Source organism: Barbus barbus, assembly GCF_936440315.1.
Source record: "Barbus barbus genome assembly, chromosome: 30".
Lineage (NCBI taxonomy): Eukaryota > Metazoa > Chordata > Actinopteri > Cypriniformes > Cyprinidae > Barbus > Barbus barbus.
Genome location: NC_136758.1, coordinates 29,701,526 through 29,707,700, shown reverse-complemented (window position 1 = coordinate 29,707,700; position 6,175 = coordinate 29,701,526).

The window sequence follows — 6,175 nt, the reverse complement described above, 5'->3', positions numbered from 1 at the left end:
ACATAAACACCACTGAGCTAAACTCCACCCATCACCTAACTACACACATAAACACCACTGAGCTAAACTCCACCATCACTTAACCTAACAAACATCACTGAACTAAACTCCACCCATCAAACACTATCAACCACACACATAGACACCACTGAACTAAACTCCACCCATCATCTAACTACACACATAAACACCACTGAACTAAACTCCACCATCAAACACTATCAAATAATCACCACTGAACTAAACTCCACCCATCACCTAACTACACACATAAACACCACTGAACTAAACTCCACCCATCACCTAACTACACACATAAACACCACTGAACTAAACTCCACCCATCACCTAACTACACACATAAACACCACTGAGCTAAACTCCACCCATCACCTAACTACACACATAAACACCACTGAGCTAAACTCCACCCATCACCTAACTACACACATAAACACCACTGAACTAAACTCCACCATCACTTAACCTAACAAACATCACTGAACTAAACTTCACCCATCAACACCATCACCTACACACATAAAAACCACTGAACTAAACTCCACCCATCAACTAACAAGCATCACTCATCATTAAATTGCAGCTCTTTTGAACAAGCATCCAGACAACTGAAGTTACACCTTCTGAACGGTCTGAACACTAAACATGGGCTCATATCATAATATCATAATTCTCGTATCTTTTCTATTGTAATTTTTCCTGTCAGTCATGATATAATTTTTTTTACCTGCTCTCTGATCCTGACAATTAAAGAGGCTGTTTTTCCACTGCTGTGCCTTTGAACATCTACAGCATGACTGTCTGACCTCTATACAGTATTCCTATAGATGTGGAAAGACTAGTGAGCTATTCTGAGCACAGCATTAGTTTTCATGCTGTTTTTGGATAGTGCAGAGAGTTTTTGTTTATAAACGATTTCTCATGATATGTTTTGATGAATGATTTGATCCCTAGCTCGACACGAGGGTATTTCAGCTGTACCTTTATGCCCAAAGGCCCAATTAAACGTTAGTTGGGCCTCTAAATTGTCGGCTCTCGGTGAAGGAAACGCTGTCCTAGCAGGGAAAAGATTTCTTGGCACAGGAATTCAAGCGAAGGGCAGCGCGTCTCTATTCTCAGCAATGACCTACATGTGCTGCGTCTCTTATCGCCGGCACAGCTCCGGCACACATCTGGATGTAAACACTGATAACCTCGCTCTCGCTGGAAAAACAGGCCGTCTGTGAAAAAGCTCCGATACATAAGGATGAAACCGTGGGGGGACTGTTGAAACAATTCAATCTCGTTGTAGAGGCAATATATCTAACTTCATTTGAGCGTGTTTTATAACCAGCACAGCGGCTGCTATGAAATATCAGCTTTTCATTCGGCTTATTAAAGGACAGGGATCAGCCATTGATCTGCGACACTTTGATCTCATTTGAGATCTGTTATTTTCCTTCATCCCGAGGGTCTCTCCGGCTCGATGGGATGCCGTGGACAAGCGGCCGTCATTCAGTGATGATTGATTACAGCAGGAACAGGGAAAATGAACAAATGAACAGCAGCGCTGAAGGTGATGCTCGGCCTCTCTGGCCTTCATTTGGAGTAATTATAACTCAGCAGGACAGGTGCCTTAATGATGTTAGAGAATTTTACATGCTCATTTTATTTATAAACCTCTGAGCTCTGTGTTATTTACTGATACAACCTGCAGAGAGACGGTTGACAATAAATGATATGCATATAACCGTGGCATAAAATAAAAAGAGGTCGATTCAGTCTTGACACGTTGATGGAGTCTGCTGTAAACATGCTGTAGATTTACAGCCGTGAGCGTAATAACCGGCTGCTGTTGGACAGATCATTAGTTATTCCACACCTTTACTGAAGAGGCTGTACATCTGTGATTCGTCTCTGGAGGGATTCTGAAAAACACCTGTATTGAAAGATCAATTGCATGACGGGGGATAATTAGGTTTGTCCCCAAATGCTACTCAGTTTTACTTTGATGAGACTCATTGGTTCACAATTAATTAAACTACTATAATTAATATTTATTCATCATAAGAAATCACCCTTATTGTACAAAGGAAGGATTTACTTCAACAGGTGTGCTGAAAAAAGAGGAACAGCAGGTTAGACAGTTTGAGTGATGAGAAATCAATGCCAGCGATTCACACAGCCATCAAGCCAATCATCACACACGACCTCCAATAAACGTGACGTTTTCTAGCCAAGAGACGCCTCTCATAGTCGTCCGGAAACACTTAAAGGGAAAAATGAGCTCTTGGGTATCAATTGCAGCCCTTTTAATTGAGGTCGAGCTTACGTTAAACACAAAGACTGAAGAACACTGAAGATCTCCATTGAAACACTGCAGGAACAACTCACTAAATCAGCTCAACGAGTCCAGGGCAGATCAATGTGTTTTCCTCAGGCAACATAAAGGATGTTCATTATTCTTGAGTTTTATCTTTCTCTGGCAGAACTAAGAGTTTTTTCCCAAGCCCAACTCAAAATCAAAACTGTTGAGAATTTCAGTGCTCGCTGACTACACTGATGTAGATGATGAGTTAATGGGAAATCCTCCATTGATCATGATTCCTGACACATGTCTATGACAAAAGTCAGATCGGTTTCTATTCACAGGTGCAGGGCTGTGAACTTCATCTAATCCAACTGTCATGTGAACGCCAAATCAAAGTGCAATTTTCATGCCAGGAAACTGAGAGCAGATGAGCACTTGAGTTATCTGTGGATATAATCGCAGAAAGATGCCTGAAAAATTCAAACCTATCAGTGAAAGTTAGCATGTGTAATGTTAAAGATTTGTGGTGATCATTTTAGAAACAGCAACCACATTTTGGCTTTTAATGACATTTACATTTATGCATTTAGGAGAGGCTTCTATCCAAAACGATACACAATAGAGAAGGATAAGCAATTTGTCACAGAGCCAGTAATATTCACAGTGTACCATGCCAGGTTTATTAGAAAGCAAGACCAGGAAACAAGCCAGAGCAGAAATGCAGAGCAGAAGAAGAGGATGAGTTGAGTTTCTCATCTGTGACATTAAACGTGTTCCTGTAGCTCAAACACACAGCATTATGGTCATGGGGTTGATTTACAGGGATTGCAGGAACTAATCAAACATATATCTTGAATTCAGTGTAAGTCACTTTGGATGAAAGCATCTGCCAAATGTAAATGATGCCACTGGATTTGATGATGCCACCGGTCATTTCATGACCCTCAGAAATAATAACCTGTGAAACTACAGCATATCACATCGACACAAACTCACTCTGAATGAAAATGTAACCGGAGGAGAGATCTGTTCCTGTTATAACTGGAAAACATTGGTTCGTATGTCTTTTAGGAGGCGCTCGTTCACATCGTCCCCTAAATATGATGGAGTTACAGTAGTCTTACATCATTCAGAGAAACGGTTCTCCAGCTGTTTCTGCTGAATCTGTGGAGAAATGCAGAAAGATGAGTGTAAAACAGTCAGTAACTTCATGTTTAATGAATGGCGGTGTAAAGTGTTCTTCTTCTCAGGTTCAGCGTGACCTTTACAGGAGTAAAACCTGTTCAAGCTGTTCTGCAGAATGCCATCGGTGCGTGTGTGTGTGTGTGTGAGAGCACTGGTATTCACTATGTCCCCACAAATATGGCAATATCCAAAATCCTTGTCCTTTTGGGAACATTTTTTGATCTCCACAAGGAAACAATCTTATAAATCATACAAAATGAAGTTTTTTTTGGAAAATCTAAAATTGCAGAAAGTTTCCTGGAAGGGTTAAGTGTAGGGTTGGTGTAGGGCGATAGAAAATACAGTTTGTGCAGTATAAAAAACCTTACGCCTATACAGAGTCTCCATAAAACATGGAAACCCAACATGTGTGTGTGTGTGTGTGTGTGTGTATTTCACCTCTGACATGTGTCAGTCTCATATTTCTGTGAATCATGTCTGCTGCCCTTTAACTAATTCCTGTTGAGTGTTTGTTTGCGTCTGTTATTCAGAGCCACAGGGCAAATCATTGATTACTGGAATATAAAGCTATTGATTTCATTCCCTGGAGGAGCTTCCTGTGGAGGGACTTCAGATTGTTTCATGCGCACGTGTGTGTGTTTGTGTGTAACGCAGCTGCCGTGACAGCATACTTAATTTCATAAGCCGGCTCTCATTCATCATGCGAGACGTGTGTGTTTCCAGTAACGAAGCATCAGGATTCAGCAGCAAAAGCGACAGAACGAGGGCAAAACGCTGCTGCGACTCCATTCACTGCTTTCATCTGTGTCGCGTTGCCATAGGAACGATGCACAAAGGAGGATGAGGATGATGAGGATGATATCAGAGTCCTGCAGGTGTCCCGATCTGTGTGATATGATAGATGGATCGAGGATGATGCATTATGTCGCTCAGCGTTTGATTAAGCATCAAGTCAAGTTCAGCGTATTTATATAGTGCATTGTTTCAAAGCATCTTTACAGAAAATCATGAGGTTAATGTTTATAATATCATCATGCCTTATAGTCGCATTTATCAGATTAGAGCTGGCCGATAATAGAGCTACATTCTGATAAACAATAAAGCAATTGAGATTTGTTCAACATTTCATGTTCAATTCTGATGCACAGGTTTGATTGATATTTCTCACATTCCCTGAGAAACTCTTAGCTGTGAGTTCATTTTTACCGTAAGCACCAAAGGATGATAAAAACCCAATCGTTTAAAATCTGTCTGTGTGAAATTGAGCTCGACCTGCAGAACCACAAACCTGAGGATTCATCAGGACAGAAAGATGAAGTAATGGGAAGTCGTGGCCTAATGGTTAGAGAGTTGGACTCGTGATCCAAAGGTTGTGGGTTCGAGTCTCGGGCCGGCAGGGATTGTAGGTGGGGGGAGGGAATGTCCAGCGCTCTCTCCACCCTCAATACCACGACTGAGGTGCCCTTGAGCAAGGCACCGAACCCCCAACTGCTCCCCGGGCGCTGCAGCATGGCATAAATGCTGCCCACTGCTCCGGGTGTGTGTTCACGGTGTGTGTGTGTTCACTGCTGTGTGTGTGTGTGTGTGTGTGTGTGTGTTCACTGCTGTGTGTGTGTGTGTGTTCACTGCTGTGTGTGTGTTCACTGCTGTGTGTGTGTGTGTGTTCACTGGTGTGTGTGTTTGTGTGTTCACTGCTGTGTGTGTGTGTGTGTTCACTGCTGTGTGTGTGTGTGTGTGTGTTCACTGCTGTGTGTGTGTGTGAGTGTGTGTTCACTGCTGTGTGTGTGTGTTCACTGCTGTGTGTGTGTGTGTGTGTTCACTGCTGTGTGTGTGTGTTCACTGCTGTGTGTGTGTGTGTTCACTGCTGTGTGTGTGTGTGTGTTCACTGCTCTGTGTGTGTGTGTGTTCACTGCTGTGTGTGTGTGTGTTCACTGCTGTGTGTGTGTGTGTGTTCACTGCTGTGTGTGTGTGTGTGTGTGTGTGTTCACTGCTCTGTGTGTGTGTGTTCACTGCTGTGTGTGTGTGTGTTCACTGCTGTGTGTGTGTGTGTGTTCACTGCTCTGTGTGTGTGTGTTCACTGCTGTGTGTGTGTGTGTGTGTTCACTGCTGTGTGTGTGTGTGTGTGTGTGTGTGTGTTCACTGCTGTGTGTGTGCATGTTGGATGTGTTAAATGCAGAGCACGAATTCCGAGTATGGGTCACCACACTTGGCTGTATGTCACTTTCACTAATCTGCAGATAGAGTTCACTGAATCGTCTCAGCTTCCGTCTGTCTCGCTCTTAACAGCTCAGTGTGAAACACAGCATCTGATCTGGAAACAGACAATGTCACAATACAATTATAAATGATGTGAGGGAGATCATCACAATCACTGATTCATTATGTCTGCATTAAAAAGCAGCAACATGCATGTTTTCCATATGAATAGAAACTGGAATAACATTAGTATTACTGGAGAGTTAAATGGACATCCAGACATGAACTGTGAGCGGAACAAAAGCAGAATGAAAAGATCAACATGAACAACACTAAGAAGTGAACACTGTACTGCAAAAAATATTTTCTTGTTTTCCAGACCAAATATGTGAATACATTGTATGGCTCAAAATTATACATTTCTCTTTTATGACAAAAATCATTAGGATATTAAGATCATGTTCCATGAAGATATTTAGTAAA